Source organism: Heptranchias perlo, unplaced genomic scaffold, assembly GCF_035084215.1.
Source record: "Heptranchias perlo isolate sHepPer1 unplaced genomic scaffold, sHepPer1.hap1 HAP1_SCAFFOLD_44, whole genome shotgun sequence".
Lineage (NCBI taxonomy): Eukaryota > Metazoa > Chordata > Chondrichthyes > Hexanchiformes > Hexanchidae > Heptranchias > Heptranchias perlo.
This window is the reverse complement of record NW_027139453.1, coordinates 5,931,677-5,952,640: the sequence shown is the minus strand read 5'-3', so window position 1 is coordinate 5,952,640 and position 20,964 is coordinate 5,931,677. Positions and strand designations below refer to the sequence as shown.

Sequence of the window (20,964 nt, the reverse complement as noted above, 5' to 3'; positions counted from 1 at the left end):
GAAGATTGGGGTGGGTGATGACACTGACCAGGAACGTCGGAACAGGGGGAAGCCATTTGATCCATCGAGCCTGTTACGCCATTCACTGGGATCATGGCGGATCTCTGACTGAACTTCATTCACCCGCCTTAAATCCAATATTAACAGAGTTAACAAAAATCTAACAACCTCAGATTTAAAATTATCAATTGAGCGAACATCAACTTCCGTTTGCAGAAGAGAATTCCAAACATCTCCCACCCTTTGCGTGTAGAAGTGTTTCATAACTTCACTCCTGAAAGTTCTGGCTCTATTTTTTGTTCTCAGACCCCGAGTGCTGGACTCCCCGACCAGCGGATCTAGTTTCTCTCTATCTACCCTATCATTTCACCTTAATATCTTGAAAACTTCGAACAAATCTCCCCTTAATCTTCTAAATTCCAGAGAATGCAACCCTAGTTTGTGAAATCTCACTTCATTATTTAACCCTTGAAGTCCACTTCTCATTCTAGTTAATACAAAGTCCAAACTGAATTTTAACAGCTCGGTAAGTTTTAATGACTGCCAAACAAGTAAAGATTAACTTTTATAAACGAGGACTCTCATGTTACACTTTAGTTTATTAGTTTTTGGTTATTGAAGAAGAATGAAAATTACAACATTATTTTTTAAACATTTCCCTTCTGTCTCTTTAATTTAATTCAATTATTTCTTTGTTTTTTGATTTAAAAAAAAAAATTAGAATGCCATACAGCATGCTAACTTTAAAGGAATTAAGTCTGCTTGATTGTTTGAGCAATGCAGCCTGATTCTGTGGGCAGGTATTCTCGTCCTTACCGATTTTTGTGGCCGTGTCTTCTCCTCACACACCTTTCCAGCTGCGCAGCAAATCACGCTGCTCAGAGGCTGGGTTGATAGAGCACAATTTTTGTAAAGTTCAAATTCAAGCAATTCATCGCCACAGAGCCTACAGTCAGTATTTGTGTTAATTTAATTCGCAGTAGCTGCAGTGAGCGTTGCCTCACCGCTCGTAGCGATTTCTGGCCCAATGTCTCCTGCCGCTCTGCCAATTTCCTAACCAGGTCAATCATTCCCCCTCAATTCCATCAGCTTCAACTTTAGCAAACAGCCTCTTCTGAGGGACTTTATCGAATGCCTTTTTGAAGTCCATAGAAACAAACTCCATAGACATTCCCCTGTCCACGACTTCAGTCACCTCTTCAAAACAAAATCCATGCTGGTTCTCACTGATCAGCTGAAAATGTTCAAGGTGTTCAGTCACTATCCTTAATAAGAGACTCGAGTAATTTCTCGAAAACAGGTGTTTGGCGAACTGGTCCATAATTCCCTGGTTTCCTTCTGTCACCTTTCTTAATTAGTGGAGTGACATGTGCAGTTTTCCAATTTAATAAATGTTCAGGCACCGTTAAGCTATTAACTAATCTGCCCCATTACTCATTATTAATTCCAGTATGGCCCGCCCCCTTGTTGGTCCTCGGATATATTGTTGCAGAAATCTTTCCTGAACCGACTCAAGAAATTCGTTACCTTTCTGACATGAGCTCGTCTGTTTATCCCAATCTATAATAAAGATAAAATATATCCCCTTTGCAAACACACTGCTTGTCTAATCTCCGCATTTATACATTCTGCCGCTTCACAGCTGCGACAAGAGGGTCCATGCACAACTCCCACTTTGGTCTTAATTACTTTTCTATTTCCTAATTCTTCCAATAAAGTTTCCACTGCCTGCTTACCTATCGTTGTATCCTCCCGAATCAATGAAGTATTTTCATCCTTAATCACTCAGGATACTCCTCCCCCTCTGCCAGTTCTCCTATCCTTCCTATAGACATTATAACCTGCTATATTCAGTTCCCATTCCTGACTGTTGTGCAGCCATGCCTCAGTAATGGCTACCATTTCGTACCCTGTCGGTTGAATTTGTGCCCGCATTTCATTCAATTCGTTGCTTTTGCTCCATGCGTTTGTATAAAGAACTCTTATTTGGGCCACACACCCTACCCATATTGTAATATTGTATTTCTCACACTTTCCTTGTTTCTCCCTCCCGACTTAATTACTTTACATCTTTCAATTTTTCCTTTACCTTCAGTGCTTAAAGCAAAATTTCTGACGATAGTCTCTTCCCTTTTGTTCTAGAATTGTTATTTATATTACTTTCCAACTGAGCCCTACACCCCATTTACTCGTTTAAAGCCCGATTTATCCTTCGCGCTGGGATCCTGGCCCCCGCCCGGGTCAGGTGGAGCCGCTCCCAACGGTACAGTTCCATCCTGTCTTATTACAGGTGCCAGTGTCCCACGAAATGGAACCACTCCTTCATCGATGTGTTCTCCTCCCAAATCTGCTTATCCCTCCGACTATTTGCACCTGGCTCAGGTAATAATCCAGAGATTATAACCCCGAGTGCATTTTTTTAAAATATTGCTCCTGATATTCTCAGTGTCTGTACTGTGAACTCCTCTCTCATGGCTGGACTGTGATCCACTCTCTCAGTGTCGAGACTGTAATACCCTCGCAGTATTTGGACTGTGATCACCTCTCTGTGTCTGGACTGTGATCGCCTCTCTCAGTGTCTGGACTGTGATCGCCTCTCTCAGTGTCTGGACTGTGATCGCCTCTCTCACTGTATGGACTGTGATCTCCTCTCACTGTCTGGACTGTTTACTCCTCTCTCAATGTCTGACTTAATCTCAATTCTCAGTGTCTGGACTGCGATCTACTTTCTCTGTGTCTGCACGATGGTGGGCCTGGGAATGATGCCCCCCCCCCCCCCCCACCATGATACAATTGCCACACTCAGCACTGACCTGTGAATGAACTGCTCGAGTAACGGAACACAAGTGAGAGACAGAACCTTCCGGTGTGAACAGAAAGATTCTTGTAATAACAGGGCTCACCAACAGAGACACTGTCACGGAATTAATGCTTTGGAATATGAGGCATGGGAAATACAACCACCTTAGTTTAAACTGTTCCCAGGACAGGTATAAAATGGGTCAGATATAGAGTAAAGCACTCTCTACAATGTCACATCAAGCACTCCTCGGGCAGGTGAAGTTGGGGTTCGTAACAGATTACTGCAGCCTTCCATCAAACCGTCCCAGGGCAGGTCCAACAACGGATAGATACAGAGTAAAGCTCCTTTAACACTGTCCCATCAAACACTCCCGGGGGAGTTACAACACAGGTTAGATACAGAGTAAAAGTCCCTCTGCACTCTCCCATGCTCTGTGTGTGGGTCTCAATCCCACACCAGGTGATATCTACGAACGGAGACCGGGATGGAGCCTGGGCCTTTCCCAGAGATCAATGCCTTCCCCCATTCTCGGTCATTCTCCCTTCCTTCTATGTCTGCTCCACTCTCTCAATCCGATTGATGTTAAGATACAAATTGCTGTTTTTGTCGAAATTCTTCCTGGAACAAATCCATTGAAGCAGCAACAAGTGGCTATTGTTTAGCTGCCAATAGCTCACAGGCATTTCCAAAACATTTCCTTCTGTATCTATTTACTTATCGCTCCTATCTTTCTCGATATTCTGTTCCTCAAACTCCATATCTTTCTCTGTCTGTCTCTGTCTGTCTCTCTCGTGTTCTCTTTCTCTCTCCCTCTACTCTCTCTTTCTCCCTTTACTCTCCCTCTTTCTCTTACCCCCTACATACACTGTACGGCACAGAAACAAGCCATTCGTCCCAAAGAGTCCATGCCGTTGCTTATGCTGCAGATGATCCTCCTTTCACCCTTCTTCATCGAACCCAATCAACATATCCTTCTATTCCCTTTTTCCCTCGTGTGTTTATCTCGCTTAATCTTAGCAGCATCTTTGCTCGTCGCCTCAGCTCACTTGTGGTAGCGAGTTGCTCACTCTCACCACTCCCTGGGTAAAGGAGTCTCTCCTGAATTAATATTGGATTTATCAGTGACCAGCTTCGATTTGTAACCCCTTGGTCTGCTCTCACTCGCGGATGACATCATTTTCTCTCCGTCTACCCTATCGGACCTATCATTAAACTTAAAGTTGTCTATTAAGTCACTCCTCAGTCTTTTCTTTTCAAGCTTGTTCTCCGTTTCGTGATAGTGATATCCTCCCCGTTCTATGATATTGTTTCAGTAAACTGTCTGAGATGCACTATAACGCAGACAATGGGAAAATTGAAATCTCCGATTATGACTGCTTTGCCTTAGCTGCAGGCTCCTCTGATCTCCGTATTTCTATGGGGGCTCAATTCTTCCTGTTTGAAGTATTTGTTTCATTAATTGAAAGCTTTTCATGCCCCAGTTCCCCTCAGTGGGTTGTGATCTCCAGTGTGATCGAGCCGTCGACGGTTTCAGGCTCTGAACAGTAACTTGAGTCTGTGATCCAGGACTGACAGCACACCCCTTTAAAACAGACACAGGATGATCCTGGACTGACAGCACACCCCTCATAAACAGTCACATAATGATCCGGGACTGACAGCACATCCCAGTAAAACAGACACAGAATGATCCTGGACTGACAGCTCACCCCTTTCAAACAGACACAGAATGATCCGGGACTGACAGCTCACCCCTTTTAAACAGACACAGAATGATCGTGGACTGACAGCTCACCCCTTTTAAACAGACACAGAATGATACGGGACTGACAGCACCAACATGAAAATGCTTCTCCGATGCTCTGTACTGAGTGAATTTCCTTCCAAACTTTGCATTTATAATTCGCTCGCAGTCTAAAATTAAGAGTGGAAACTGCGCTCTTCATAAAAAGAACGTTCATGGTCCTTACAGGGATCAAACCTGCGCCCATTGTGGCATTAATATCACGCTCTCACCACCTGAGCTAATCGTCACTCTCTCTGTTTGTCTTCCCTGTTTTTATTTCTCTCTCTGATTTATTTTTTCTCTCTCTGGCCCTGTGTCGGTCTCTCTCCTTATCCCCCTTATCTTTCCCTGTCTTCCCCTCTGTCTCTGTTTCTCTTCTTGTGCTCACCTTCTATCTCTCTTACCCTGTCTCATCCCCTCTCACTCTGTCTCTCCTTCTCACCTCAATCTCCAGATGTTTCTCTCTCTCTCCAGCTCTCTCTCTGACTATACTCGTTCTGTCTCTCCATAAACTCTCCCTCTTTCTTCAGCTCTATATTCTTTCTTCAGCTCTCCTCTCTGTGATAACAAAATAATTGGCCAAAGATCTCGGGTAAAATTGAAAACATTTTTTCACTGAGGTTTATTATGATTTGGAATGCATTTCCTGAAAGAGCGGTGGAACCACATTCCACGGGCTCTTTTTGAAGGCAAGTGGGCATATCATTGAAGAGGACTGGTTTGCAGGGTTATGGGGCAAAATCTGGGGTGTAGGACTAAATTGGGGAGTTCTTTCAAAGAACCAGAACAGGCATGATGGGCCCCAATATATGCTAAGTTTCCAGAAAAACTTAGACTGTACAGCTGAGAAACAGGCCATTCGGCACAATAGATACATGCCGGGGTTTATGTTCCACACGAGCCACCCACCACCCTTCTTCATCTAACCCCATCAACATATCCTATTCCTTTCTCATCTCATTGAAACAAATAGTATTCTGAGGGGACTTGACAGGATAGATGGTGACACCACTGACTGGCGAATCTAGAACATTGGGGAATATTCATTCCCCATTCCCCAGATAAGGGGTCGGCCATTTAAGACTGAGATGAGCGCACTCGGTTTAACATCTCATCCAAATGACGACACTTCAAAGAGTACAGCCCTCACTCAGTACTGACCTTCCAACACTGCAGCGCTCTCTCAGTACTGACCTTCCGACAGTGCAACACTCCCTCAGGACTGACCTTCCGACAGTGCAGCACTCCCTCAGTCCTGACCATCCGACAGTGCCGCACTCCCACTTTACTGACCCTCCGAAAGTGCAACACTCCCTCATTACTGATTCTCCGACCGTGCGGCGCTTCCTCTGGATTGCTCCTCTGACAGTGCAGCATTCCCTCAGTACTGACCCTCTGAGCATGCGGCGCTCCCACAGTACTGGCATAGTTAATTGTCGACCTGGATTAAGATGCTCAAGTTTCTGGTGTGTGTGGGGTCCGAGCGCAGGGCCTTCTTACTATGAGGCCAGATGCTGCCTACTGAGCCTCGGCTCATAATGACGATGTCAGGTTATTGCTTGACGAGTCTGTTGGACAGATCTCCCAACTTTGGCACCAGTTCCCAGTCGTTAGTGAGAAGGACTTTGCAGGCCCGTCTGGGCTCGGTGCGCCTGTCTGATACCGAGGCCATAGTTCAGAGGGCAGTTACGGAAACCAGGTTCGTGTGGGAGCTGATTCAGAGTTGGAGGGAAAGTTTGAGTATCAGGAACAAAATAGCTCTTTTTACCCATTCAGAAACTTGAATACTCCTGGGAATGATTCTGAGTCTCCAAACTCACCTTAATTAGGGGAGTACGTTCTGAACTCTTGAGAAGGTGGGTCGGTGGGACTGAGGGATAAGGGGAGAAGGTTGGTAGGTGAGAGGGAGCAATATGGTCAGACGATGGATCGGTGAGATTAAAGAAAATGGGTAGAAATTGGGTAGGTTGGAATTAGTGATATGGGGATAAGGTTGCTCGTTGGGGATTGAGGGATATGGTTGGAAGGTAGGAAGGTGGGTAGGTAGGCATTGAGGGATATTTTGAGACGGTGGGTAGGTCGGGTTTAGCGATTGGGAGAGAAGGTTTGCAGTTGGCGATTAAGGGATATGAGGAGAAGGCATGTAGGTGGTGTTTAGTGATATGAGGAGAAGGTGGGCAGTTGTGGATTGAGGGATATCGTGAGAAGGTGCATTTTAAGTAGCGTCATAAAGGAGGAGAGTGAATTAGAGGCAGGAAATTCCAGAGCTTATGGACCAGGCAACTGAAGACACGGCCGCCAATGGTGCAGTGCAGGAAATCGGGGATGCGCGGTGGACCAGAATGGGAGGAGCGCAGAGACCTCAGTGGGGGACGATTCGGTTGTAGTCTTGTTGGAGGTTACAGAGATAGGGGGAGCGATGGCCGTGGAAGGTTTTGAACACAACGATGAGAATTTTTAAATCGAGGCGTTGCCGGACCGTGAGCCAATGCGAACACAGGGGTTATTGATTGAACCAAACCTTGTGCGAATTAGGATACGGGCAGCTGAGTTTTGGATGAGCTGAAGTTAATGAAGGGTGGATGATGGAGGTTGGCAGAAGAGCATTGGAATAGTCCAGTCTCGAGGTAACTGAGGCACGGATAAGGGTTTCAGCAATAGATGAGAAGAGGCAGGAGCGGAGACGGGCGAATTACAGAGCTGGAAGTCAGCGGACTTGGTGAGGGAGAGAATATGTGTTCGGAATCTCAGCTCAGGTTCAAATCGGACGTCAAAGATTGATAATGGTCTGTTTCAGCATCAGACGGTGTCCAGGGAGAGGGATGGAGTCGGTGGGTTCGGCCTGTGACGGGAGGACATGACGTGGACTGGCAGTGATAAACCCCATGGTACAATAACCAGACTCAGCACTGACCTGTGGGGCAACTGCCGGTGGAACACGGAGCCATGCGAGAGGCAGAATATTCTGATGTGATCAGAGAGAATTTTACAAAAACAGAGCGGAGCAAAGTAAAACACTGTCACAGTGTTTAATGCTTAGGAATGTGAGGCATGAGGAATATGAACCACCTCAGTCTAAACTGTTCAAACGTTGGAAACAGCACGGGTTAGATACAGAGTACAGCCACTATACACTGTCCGATCAAACACTCCCCTGGCAGGTACAGCACAGGTTAGATACAGAGTAAAGCCCCCACTACACTGTCCCATCAAACACTCCCAGGGCAGGTCCAGCACGAGTTCGATACAGAGTAAAGCTCCCTCTACACTGTCCCATCAAACACTCCCAGGGCAGGTACAGCACGGGTTAGCTACAGAGCGAAAACCCCTCCAGAGTGTCCCGTCAACAACTTCCAGGATAGGTGCAGCACCGGTTAGATACAGAGTAACTCCCCCTCGACACTGTCCCATCAAAAACTCACAAGACATGTACAGCACGGATTAGATAAGGAGTGAAAACCCCTCCAGAGTGTCCCGTCAATAATCCCAAGGCAGGTAGAGCACAAGTTAGACAGAGAGTTACGCTCCATCTACACTATCCCTTCAAACACTCTCAGGGCATGAATAACAGAGTTTGGATACAGAGTAAAGCTCCCTCTACACTCTCCCATTCTGTGTGTGTGTGTGTCAGTCACACACCGGGTGAGATCTACCAACAGAGACTGGGATGAAGCCTGGGCCTTCCCCACAGATCATTGTCTTCCCCCATTCTCGGTGATTCCAACGCCCTCTGATGCTGTGATCCTGATTGTTTCTCTCTCTCTCTCGATCTCTCTCTACTCTCTCTCTCCCTGACCAGTCTCTGTCACTCGCTCTGTCCTTGTCTCTCACACTCTCCGTCCGTCTCTCCCCTGTTTCACTCGCTGTCTGTTTCTCACCCTCTCTCTGTCCCTCTGTCGGTCTCTCTCACTCTCCTGTGGTCGTTCTCTGCCTTCCCCATTGTCTCTTTTATCTTCTTGTGTTCTCCTGATCTTCCTCTTGTCTCTGTCTCATCCTCTCTTCCCCTTTATCCCTCTACCCTCTCCGTCTTCTTCTACTCTCTCTCTTTCTCACTTTCTCACCCCTCTCTCCTCTCACTATCTCTGTCTCTCGTACACTCTCTGTCTGTACTCTCTCTGTCTCCTTCTACTCTCTCTCTCTCTCTGTCTCTCTTCCACACCTTACTCTCCTGCATTTCCCACTCTCTCTGTCTGTACCCTCTCTGTCTCCTTCTACTCTGTCTTTCTCACGCACTCTACTCTCTCTCTCTCTCTCTCTCTCCCGCGCCTCTGTGAGATAAAATTAATTGGCAATATATCTCGATGGGAAAAGAAGAAACATTTTTTTCAGCATGATTTGATGTGATATGGAATGCAATACCTAAAAGAGCGGTGGAACCACATTCCATTGGCACTTTCAAAAGGCAATTGAACATGTCATTGAAGAGGAATAATTTGCAGGTTGATGGGGGAATCGCTGGGTTGTAGGACGAAATTGGGCAGTTCTTTCAAAAATCTAGCACAGGCATGACGGGCCGAATGTAGGCTAAGATTCCAGAATTACGTGGACTGCACAGCTCAGAAACAGGCCATACAGCCCAATAGGTCCATGCCGGTGCTGAAGCTCTCAACGACCCCACGCCTATCCTTCTCCATCCAACCCCATCAACATGTCCATCTATTCCTCTGTCATCTCATTGAAACATAAAATAGAACATAAGATTCTGAGGGGGCTTGACAGGATAGATCCGGAGAGATTGTTTCCTTTGGCTGTCGAGTCTAGGACAAGGGGAAATTGTCTTCAAATAAGGGGTCGGCCATGTAAGACTGAGATGAGGAGGAATTTATTCACTCAGAGGGATGTGAATCATTGGAATTCTCTCCCCAGAGGACTGTGGATACTGAGTCGTTGAGTATATTCAAGGCTGGAATTGATAGAATTTTGGGCTCGATGGGATTCAAGGGATTTGGGGATCGGGCGGGAAAGTGGAGTTGAGGTCGAAGATGAAGCATGATCTGATTGAATGGTGGAGCAGGATCGAGGGGCTGGATGGCGTACTCCTGCTCCCAATTTTTATGTTCTTATGTTCTTTCTCTCTAATCTGTTTATCCAGATTCCCCTTAAATGCATCTTTGCGATCCTTCTCAACTACACTTCGTGGGAGCGAGTTTTACATTCTCACCAGTCACTGGGTTAAGAACTTTTTACTGAATTCATTATTCGATTCAATTCGATTTATTAGTGACTATCTTATAATAATGACCCGTGGTTCTGGTCTCCCCTTCAAGTGGAAACATCTTCTCCAGGTCTAAACTATCAAACAGATCATTAATCTTAAAAAAACTCTATCACGTAACTCCTCAGTCTTCTCTTTTCCAGAGAAAAGAGCCACAGCTTTTTCTCTCTTTCCTGGCATGTGTAACCTCTCAGTTCTATGATATTGTTTCAGAAAACTGTCCTGGATGCATTCTAGAAATGTATTGCCTTTGTGTCTCAGTCTATGTGAAAATTAAAATCTCCCATCATAACTGCTTTGCCCGAGCTCCATGCTCCTCTGATCTCCGTATTTCTGTGTCGGGTCAATACTTCCTGTTTGAAGAACTTTTTCATGAAGTGAAAGTTTTTCATGCCCCAGTTCGTTTCAGTTCCTTGTGATCTCCAGTGTGATCGAGCCGTCTCTGGGTTCAGCTCTGAACAGCAACTTGATTCTCTGATGCGGGACTGACAGCACACCCATTTCAAACCGGCACAGAATGTTCCGGGACTGATAGCACAACCCTTGAAAAACGACACAGAATGATCCGGGACTGACAGTACAAGCCTTTCAAACAGACACAGAATGATCCGGGACTGACAGTAGACCCCTTTTAAACAGACACTTAATGATCTGGGGCTGATAGCTCAACCCTTTAAAAACGACACAGAATGATCCGGGACTGACGGTACACGCCTTACAAACAGACACAGAATGATCAGGGACTGACAGCACACCCCTTTTGAACAGACACGTAATTAGTGAGCATTTCAGATTCGGGGAAGTTTAGAACGGATTAACTGTGGACATTTGACTTTGTATTTGACAAATTTGACACAGCTTTTGTTGAGACGTGACTATATCGGTCAATGAATTTTAACACATGCGGCATATATGGGTTTTCAGAAGTTATTTGATAACGTGGCTCACAGGAGGCTTCAGCCGTTTGGTGTCAGAGGAATTGTAGCCGCCTGGATGGAAGGTCGATAATGTGTTTCGTTTTCTCAATTGTTGTTCACAGACCGAACATCGCGATCACTGAGTTCTTGACAAAGTCTGACGTTTACCAACTGATCCAGTCAGTCAACGAAATTCTACCGGGACAGACTGGAACAGGAAGTTGAAGAAGGGGTGGACGGAGTCAGCTTGTTGTCAACATACGAGAGGCATTTCAGTGGACAAGAACATCGGGTAAGTGGGAGGGGAACAGGATGAGTTTGGATTATTTAAACATCACAAAACTAATAGGATATCAGATCTTAGGATCATAGAAGGTAACAGAAGAGAAGCAGACCAAACTGCAAAGAAACGGTTCAAACTGCATTTATTGTGAATCTGACACAATGAATGGAAGAGGTGAAAATACCCAGCGGATCGGTCAGTATATGCACAAAGGACAGGGTGACGGTTCAGGTATAACTCTAGTGTGGACTGAAAAAAAGTGAAACAGTTTTAGTGGAACTGGGAAAAGGACAGAACGGACGAGACAAACAGGAGTTAGTGGGAATTTCATGAGTTGACTGACCTGGAATCTACTTCAGGATATTAAGAAATTGAGAGATGACAAAAATATCTGCGGAGTAAATGAGAGCCATTTCAAGAACAAAAATTTAAAAATGGTCAAAATATGTAAGACCCGAACAGGGAAACTAATCAAACAAACTGTGTAGAGCGCGAAACCGAGGCCGTGCAGGGTTTTGTTCTCCCCCATTAAACACCGGGGGTTAATTCGACCTTCAGCGGACTCACAATCCGGGCAGTGGAACTTGCGGTGGAGCGTCACTCCCCGGGAGAGTACTTTAGGAAATTGCAGGCAATCAGCCCATAATATTCTGTCAATTATTTTCAATGGATTCGAAGTGAAAATGTGGCAGGGTGTGTAATGGACGGTCGATCTGACATCATAGATAATCGGAGCAGGAATCGGCCATTCGGCTCTTCGAGCCTGCTCCACCATTCAATATGATCATGGCTGATCCTCTATCTCAATATCATATTCCCTCTTGTGAAGTTCTTACAACCCGCTTTTATGTTCCTTGCAAGTTCACACTCATACTCTATTTTTCCCTCTTAATCAATCTCTTGGCTCGTTTTTGCTCAATTCTAAACAGCTCCCAATCCTCAGGCTTGCTGCATTTTCTGGCAAATTTATATGACTCCTCTTTGGGTCTCATCCTATCCATAATTTCTTTTGTTTGCCGTGTTTGGACCTCGTTTCCTTTTGTCTTTTTTGTGCCAGATTGGAATGTATAACTGTTGCAATTCATGCATTCGTTTTTTAAATGTCAGCCATTGCCGATCCACCGTCATGCCTTTCAATAAAGGTTCCCAATCTATCATAGCCAACTCACTCCTCATAACTTCTAAGTTTCCTTTGTTGAGATTTAGTACCCTAGTTTCGGATTGCACGACTTCACTTTGTATCTGAATGAATAATTTTATCATGTTGCGGTCACTCTTCCCGAAAGCACCCAGCACAACAAGGTTATGAATTCACCGCTTCTCAATGCACAACACCCAATCTTGGATAGCCTGTTCCCAGATTAGCTCCTCAACATACTGGTCTAAAATATCATCTCGTACACACTCTATAATTTAATGCTCCAAAGTAATATTGCTAATTTGGTTTGGCCAGTATATATGTGAATTAAAGTCACCCATGATGAAGTGGGAATTGAAGGATATGGCGGAAATACGTCAATAGGAGGTTCAGGGATAAGAGAGGTCGTTGTGGATTGAGGGATTTTTGTGAATGCGGGTCGGTGGGATACAGTGATATGGGGAGTTGCTGAGTAAGTCGGGATTGAGGGATATGGGTAGAATGTTTGTAGGTGCGGTTGACGGATATGGTGAGAGGGTGGTTAAGTGGTAATTAATGGATATTGTGAGAAGGTGGTTGGGTGTGTTTGAATGATCTGCTGAGATGGTGCGTTTGTGGTATAAGGAAGGAAGGTGGTTAGGTGGGGATTGAGGACTATGCTGAGAAGTTGGTTTGGTGGGATTGAGGGATATGGGTTTAAGGTGCATGGATGTTGATTGAGGGATCTCGGAATGTGGTTAGTTGGGATTGACTGACATGGTCAGAAGTTGGGTAGATGGGATTGAGGGATATGTTGGCATGGTGTGTTGGTGGGGATTGAGTGATGTTGTGAGAATGTGGGCAATTGGGGTTGAGTGTTACGGAGAGAGTTGTGCAGCTGTGATTTGAGTGTTATTGGGAGTTGGTTAGTTTGTACTGAGGGATATGGTGAGAATTTGGGTATCTAGGGTTTGAGGGATAGGGTGAGAAGTTGTGCAGGTGGGATTGAGGAATAAGGAGAGAATGTGGGTAGGTTGGGATTGAGGGATATGGGAGTAAGATAGGTCGGTGGGCAATGAGGGATATGGGGGGAAGATTGGTGGTTGGGAATTGTGGGATTTTGTACGACGGTGGGTCGGTGTGGTTGATCGATATGTGGAGAATGTGTGTCGGTGGGGATTGAGAAATATGGGGAGAAAGTGGTCGGTGTGGTGGACGGATATGGTGAGGAGATGGTTAAGTGTGATTGTGGGAAATATGAATAAAGGGGGTAGGTTATGATTGACAGAAATTGTAAGAAACAGGTTAGGTGGGTTAGAGTGATCTTGGGAGAAGGATGGTAGGAAGGAATGCGGGATATGGAGAGAAGTTGGGTCGCCGTGTGTCAGGTATTTGTGGAGAAGGTGATTAGGTGGAGTTTGAGGGAAATGTGGAGAATGTGGGTTGGTGGGTATTGATGGATATTGTCTGAATGTGTGTAGGTGGGGTTGAGTGATGTGGGCAGAAATTCGGTAGGTGGGGTTGATGGATATGGTGAGAAGGTGATAAGTTTTGTTGAGGAATATTGTGAGAAGGTTTGGGTGGTTGTGTTGAGTGAAATGGGGACAAGATCGGTAGGTGGGAGTTTCTCTCTCTTTCCCTGTACCTCTCCCTGGACAACTCTCTCTCTCTCTGCGTCTCACCCTCCTCGCTCTCTGCTCGTACTCTCCCTCTGCTCGCTTTCTCACCCCTTCCTCTCTCCCTCTCTCTCTCTCGGCCTCTCTCACTCTGTATGTCGCACTCTCCTCGCTCCGTACTCGCTCTCACCCTCTCACCCACTCCATGTCTCTCCCCATTCATCTCTCTCTCTCTCTCTCTCACCCTCTCACCCACTCCATGTCTCTCCCCATTCATCTCTCTCTCTCTCTCACCCTCTCACCCACTCCATGTCTCTCCCCATTCCTCTCTCTCTCTCTCTCACCCTCTCACCCACTCCATGTCTCTCCACATTCATCTCTCTCTCTCTCACCCTCTCACCCACTCCATGTCTCTCCCCATTCATCTCTCTCTCTCTCTCACCCTCTCACCCACTCCATGTCTCTCCACATTCCTCTCTCTCTCTCTCTGTCTCTCTCTCTCACTCTCTCAGTCTCTGACTCATCCCCATCTCTCACTATTTCTCTTCCGTTTCTCTGTCTCCTCTTTTTCTTTCTCTTTCTGTCTGTTTCTCCATCTGTCTGTCTCTTTCTTTCTCCCTCGCCCCCACTATCTCTCTGTCTGTATTATTCAGATTCTCACAGTCTGTCTGCCTGTCTCTCTGTCACTCCGCCGCCTCCTCATTGTCTTTCTCGGTGTCTCTCTGCCTCTGCACTGTGTCATCCTCTTTCGTTATTCACTCTCCCCCCACTCTCTGCCTCTACTCTCCATCTCTCTCCCTCTCCACCTCTAGTCTCCACCTCTCTCAGTCACTAACTCTCTCCCTTTCTATATATCTCAACTTCAATTTCAAGCTTCCCTTTTACTCGTTCTCTTTGTCTCTGCCACGACACTCTGTGCCACTACACTCTGTGCCACTACAGTCTGTGCCACTACACTCTCAGCCACTACACCCTCTATCCCATCCCCATCCCTCTGACTCTTTCCCTCATGTTCTCTCTTTCCCAGTCACTCACCCTTCACTTTCTTTCTCTCTCTCTTTCTTTCCCCGTCTCTCGACAGGCACCGTCCTCTCTCTGTCGCTACTCTCTCTCTCTCTCTGTCTCCCTCCATCTAAACTCACTGATCCATCTCCGTCTCTCCCTCTCTTTGTTCCTCCCTCCGCCCACTCTCTCTGTCTGTTTCTCCCTCTGTTTGTCTCTTTCATTCTTCCTCCCCCACCATCTCTCTGTCTCTATAATTCTGTCTCTCTCTCTATGTCTCTCTCTCTCTCTGCTGATTCTCTGCCTTTCTATCACTATCCCTCTGTCTCCCTCTCCATCGCTCTCTCCCCGCCATTCGTCTCTCTCTCTCTCCGTCTCCCTCTGCGTCTCTCTCTCTCTTTCCCTCAGCTATCTCTCCCTCTGTCCTCGTCTCTCCCTCTATCCTCGTCGCTACCTCTCTGTCTGTCTCTCTTTCGGGCTCTCCTATTTCTATCTATCTCTTGCTCTCTCCTCTCTGTTTCTATCTCTCTGTGTAACCTGTCTGTATCTCTCGTTCACTCTCCCGAACTATCTGTCGATATCTTCATTTTTCTCTCTCCCTCCCTCTCCCCATTTATCAACCGTTTTGCTTATATCTCTCTTTCTCTTGCCGCTTTCTCTGTATTTCTTTGCTCTGTCACTGCTGGTCAGCAGCGCCGAGTGTTGAAGATTGGGGTGGTTGATGACATTGACCAGGAACGTCGGAACAGGAGTCGGTCATTTGATCCCTCGAGCCTGTTACGCCATTCAATGGCATCATGGCGGATGTCTGACTGAACTTCATTCACCCGCCTGAAACCCAATATTAAGAGAGTTAACAAAAATCTAACAACCTCAGATTTAAAATTAACAATTGAGCGAACATCAACTTCCGTTTGCAGAAGAGAGTTCCAAACATCTCCCACCCTTTGCGTGTAGAAGTGTTTCATAACTTCACTCCTGAAAGTTCTGGCTCTAATTTTCAGGCTGAGACCACTAGTGCTGGACTCCCCAACCAGCGGACACAGTTTCTCTCTATCGACCCTATCAGTTCCCCTTAATGTCTTGAAAACTTCGAACAAATCTCCCCTTAATCTTCTAAATTCCAGAGAATGCAACCCTAGTTTGTGTAATCTCACTTCATTGTCTAACCCTTGAATTCCAGGTATCATTCTGGTAAATACAATGTCCAAACTGAGTTTTAACAGCTCGGTAAGTTTTAATCACTGCGAAACAAGTGAAGATTAACTTTTAAAAACGTGGACTCTCATGTTACTCTTTATTTTATTAGTTTTTGGTGATTGAAGAACAATTAAAACTCCAAAATAATGTTTTAAACTTTTCCCTTCTGTCTCTTTAATTTAATTCGATTATTTCTTTGGTTTTTGATTTTATTTAAATTTACGATGCCACACAGAATGCTAACTTTAAAAGAATGAAGTCTGCTTGATTGTTTCAGCAATGCAGCCTGATTCTGTGGGCGGGACTACTCGTCCTTACCGATTTTTGTGATCGTGACTTCTCCTCACACACCTTTCCAGCTGCGCAGCAAATCACGCTGCTCAGAGGCTGGGTTGATCGTGCACAATTTTTGTGCAGTTCGAATTCCAGCAATTGATCGCCACAGAGCCGACAGTCAGTAGTTTTGTTAATTTAATTCGCAGCAGCTGCAGTGAGCGTTGCCTCGCCGCTCGTTGCGATTTCTGTCCCAATGTCTCCTGCCGCTCTGCCAATTTCCAATCCAGGTCAATCAATTCCCCTCAATTCCACCAGCTTCAACTTTAGCGAACAGTCTCTTCTGAGGGACTTTATCGAATGCCTTTTGGAAGTCCATTGAAACAAACTCCATCGGCATTCCCTTGTCCACTACTGTAGTGACCTCTTCAAAACAAAATCCATGCTGGCTCTTTCGATCAGCTGAAAATGTTCAAGGTGTTCAGTCACTATCCTTAATTAGAGACTCGAGTAATTTCTCGAAACAGATGTTTGGCGAACTGGTCCATAATTCCCTGGTTTTCTTCTGTCACCTTTCTTAAATAGTGGAGTGACATGTGCAGTTTTCCAATTTAGATAAACGTTCATGCAACTTTAGGCTATTAACTCATCTGCCCCATTACTCATTGATAATTCCAGTATGGCCTGCCCCCTTGTTGGTCCTCGGATATATTGTTGCAGAAATCTTTCCTGAACTGACTCCAGAAATTCGTTACCTTTCTGACATGAGCTCGTCTGTTTATCCCTATCTGCATGAAAGTAAATTCTATCCCCTTTACAAACACACTGCTTGTCTAATCTCCGCATTTGCACATCCTGCCGCTTCACAGCTGCAACAGGAGGGTGCATACGCAACTCCCACTTTGGTCTTAATTCCTTTTCTATTTCCTAATTCATCCAATAAAGTTTCCACTGCCTGCTTACCTCTCGTTACATCCTCTCTTAACAATGAAGTAAATTCATACTTAATCACTCAGGATACCCCTCCCCCTCTACCAGTTCTCCTATCCTTCCTATAGATATTACAATCTGGTATATTCAGTTCCCATTCCTGACTGTTGTGCAGCCATGCCTCAGTAATGGCTACCATTTCGTACCCTGCATGTTGAATTTGTGCCCGCATTTCATTCAATTTGTTGCTTATACTCCATGCGTTTCTATAATGAACGCTTATTTGGGCCACACACCCTACCCATATTGTATTGTTGTATTTCTCACAATTTCCTTGTTTCTCACTCCCGATTTAATTACTTTACATCTTTCAATTTTTCCTTTACCTGCAGTGCCTAAAGCATAATTTCTGACGATAGTCTCTTCCCTTTTGTTCTAGAATTGTTATTTATATTACTTTCCATCTGAGCCCTTCGCCCCATTTACTCGTTTAAAGCCCGATTTATCCTTAGCGCTGGGATCCTGGCCCCCGCCCGGGTCAGGTGGTGCCGCTGCCAACGGAACAATTGCATCCTGTCCTCGTCCAGGTGAATGTGTCCCACGAAATGGAACCACTCCTTCATCCATGTGTTCTCCTCCCAAATCTGCTTATCCCTCCGACTCTTTGCACGTGGCTCAGGTAATAATCCAGAGATTATAACCCTTGAGTGCATTTTTTAAAAAAAATTGCTCCTGATATTCTCAGTGTCTGAACTGTGATCTCCTCTCTCATGGCTGGACTGTGATCCACTCTCTCAGTGTCTGGACTTTGATCTCTCTCAGTGTCTGGACTATAATACCCTCGCAGTATTTGGACTGTGATCGCCTCTCTGTGACTGGACTGTGATCGCCTCTCTCAGTGTCTGTACTGTGATGCCCTCTCACTGTCTGGACTGTGATCTCCTCTCTCACTGTCTGGTCAGTGATCGACTCTCTCAATGTCTGGACTGTGGTCTCCTCTCTCAATGTCTGGTCTGATCTGCTTTCTCAGTGTCCGGGCTGTGATCTCCTCTCTCAGTGTCTAGACTGTAATCACCACTCTCAGTGTCTGGACTGTGATCTCCTCTCTCAGTGTCTGGACTGTGATCACCACTCTCAATATCTTGACTGTGATCTCCTCTCTCAGTGTCTGGACTGTGATCTCCTCTCTCAATATCTGGACTGATCTCCTCTCTCAGTGTCTGGACTGTGATCACCACTCTCAGTGTCTGGGCTGTGATCTCCTCTCTCAGTGTCTGGACTGTGATCTCCTCTCTCAGTGTCTGGACTGTAATCACCACTCTCAGTGTCTGGGCTGTGATCTCCTCTCTCAGTGTCTGGACTGTGATCTCCACTCTCAATGTCTGGACTGTGATCTCCTCTCTCAGTGTCTGGACTGTGATCACCACTCTCAGTGTCTGGACTGTGATCTCCTCTCTCAGTGTCTGGACTGTGATCACCACTCTCAATGTCTGGACTGTTATCTCCTCTCTCAATGTCTGGACTGATCTCCTCTCTCAGTGTCTGGACTGTGTTTTGATCTCTCATTGAATGGACAACGATCTACTCTGTCTGTGTCTGCACGATGGTGGGCCCTGGGAATGATGCCCCCCTCCACCACCATAATACAATTGCCACACAGCACTGACCTGTGAAGGAACTGCTCGAGTAACAGAATACCAGTGAGAGACAGAACCTTCCGGTGTGAACAGAAAGATTTTTGTAACAACAGGGCTCACCAACAGAGACACTGTCACGGAATTAATGCTTTCTATTATGAGGCATGGGAAATACCAACCAACTTATTTTAAAATGTTCCCAGGATAGGTATAAAATGGGTCAGATAGAGAGTAAAGCACCATCTACAATGTCACATCAATCACTCCTTGGGGAGGCGAAGTTGCGGTTAGTAAAAGATTAAAGCTCCCTCTGCACTCTTCCATCAAACCGTCCCAGGGCAGGTCCAACAACGGTTCGATACAGAGTAAAGCTCCCTTTACACTGTCCCATCAAACACTCCAGGGGCAGTTACAACACAGGTTAGATACAGAGTAAAAGTCCCTCTGCACTCTCCCATGCTCTTTGTGTGGGTCTCAATCCCACACCGGGTGATACCTTCGAACGGAGACCGCGATGGAGCCTGGGACTTTCCCAGAGATCAATGCCTTCCCCCATTCTCGGTCATTCTCCCTTCCTTCTCTGTCTGCTCCACTCTCTCAGTCCGATTGATGTTAAGATACAAATTGCTGTTTTGTCGAAATTCTTCCTGGAACAAAAATCCATTGAAGCAGCAACAAGTGGATATTCTTCAGCTGCCAACAGCTCACAGGCATTTCCAAAACATCTTCTTCTGTCTCTATTTACTTATCCCTCCTCTCTTTCTCCATATACTGTTCCTCAAACTCCATCTCTTTCTCCGTCTGTCTCTGCCTGTCTCTCTCGTGTTCTCTCTCTCTCCCTCTACTCTCTCTTTCTCCCTTTGCTCTCTCTCTTTCTCTTACCCCCTGCATACACTGTAGAGCACTGAAACAAGCCATTCGTCCCAAAGAGTCCATGCCGTTGCTTATGCTGCAGATGATCCTCCTTTCATCCTTCTTCATCGAACCCAATCAACATATCCTTCTATTCCCTTTTCCCCCGTGTGTTTATCTCGCTTAATCTTAGCAGCATCTTTGCTCGTCGCCTCAACTCACTTGTGGTAGCGAGTTACTCACTCTCACCACTCCCTGGGTAAAGGAGTTTCTCCTGAATTAATATTGGATTTATCAGTGACCAGCTTCAATTTGTAACCCCTTGGTCTGCTCTCACTCGCGGATGACATCATTTTCTCTCCGTCGACCCTATCGAACCTGTCATTAAACTTAAAGATTTCTATCAGGTCACTCCTCAGTCTTTTATTTTCAAGCTTGTTCTCCGTTTCGTGATAGTTGTATCCTCCCCGTTCTATGATATTGTTTCAGTAAACTGTCCGAAATGCACGATAACGCAGACAATGGGAAAATTGAAATCTCCGTTCATAACTGCTTTGCCTTAGCGACAGGCTCCTCTGATCTCCGTGTTTCTATGGGGGCTCAATTCTTCCTGTTTGAAGTATTTATTTCATTAATTGAAAGCTTTTCATGCCCCAGTTCCGCTCAGGGGGTTGTGATCTCCAGTGTGATCGAGCCGTCGACGGTTTCAGGCTCTGAACAGTAACTTGAGTCTGTGATCCAGGACAGACAGCACACCCCTTTAAAACAGACACAGTATGATCCTGGACTGACAGCACACCCCTCATAAACAGTCACATAATGATGCGGGACTGACAGCACATCCCTTTAAAACAGACGCAGAATGATCCTGGACTGACAGCTCACCCCTTTTAAACAGACACAGAATGATACGGGACTGACAGCACCAACATGAAAATGCTTCTCCGATGCTCTGTACTGAGTGAATTTCCTTCCAAACTTTGCATTTATAATTCGCTCGCAGTCTAAAATTAAGAGTGGAAACTGCGCTCTTCATAAAAAACAACGTTCATGGTCCTTACAGGGATCAAACCTGCGCCCATTGTGGCATTAATATCACGCTCTCACCACCTGAGCTAATCGTCACTCTCTCTGTTTGTCTTCCCAGTTTTTTTTTTCTCTCTCTGATTTATTTTTTCTCTCTCTGGCCCTGTGTCGGTCTCTCTCCTTATCCCCCTTATCTTTCTCTGTCTTCCCCTCTGTCTCTGTTTCTCTTCTTGTGCTCACCTTCTCTCTCTCTTACCCCGTCTCATCCCCTCTCACTCTCTCTCTCTTTCTCACCTGATTCTCCGGA

The 20,964-nt window shown here is 45.7% G+C and overlaps 2 long non-coding RNA genes across 14 annotated transcripts in view; one reads left to right on the top strand and one right to left on the bottom strand.

The window, feature by feature from the left end:
* LOC137312864 (uncharacterized) overlaps positions 1–20,964 on the bottom strand; it is a 1,008,715-nt gene that overhangs the window by 155,639 nt on the left and 832,112 nt on the right. The gene's annotated exons all lie outside the window — the stretch shown is intronic.
* Positions 1–20,964, top strand: part of LOC137312865 (uncharacterized) — a 157,370-nt gene that overhangs the window by 85,436 nt on the left and 50,970 nt on the right. For 12 of the 13 annotated variants that reach the window (XR_010960879.1, XR_010960871.1, XR_010960882.1 and 9 more), the window contains one exon: positions 10,844–11,013. The exons of the other annotated variant lie outside the window; for it this stretch is intronic. This is a non-coding gene — a long non-coding RNA (uncharacterized lncRNA). The remainder of the gene's footprint in view (positions 1–10,843; positions 11,014–20,964) is intronic. 13 annotated transcript variants of the gene reach the window in all.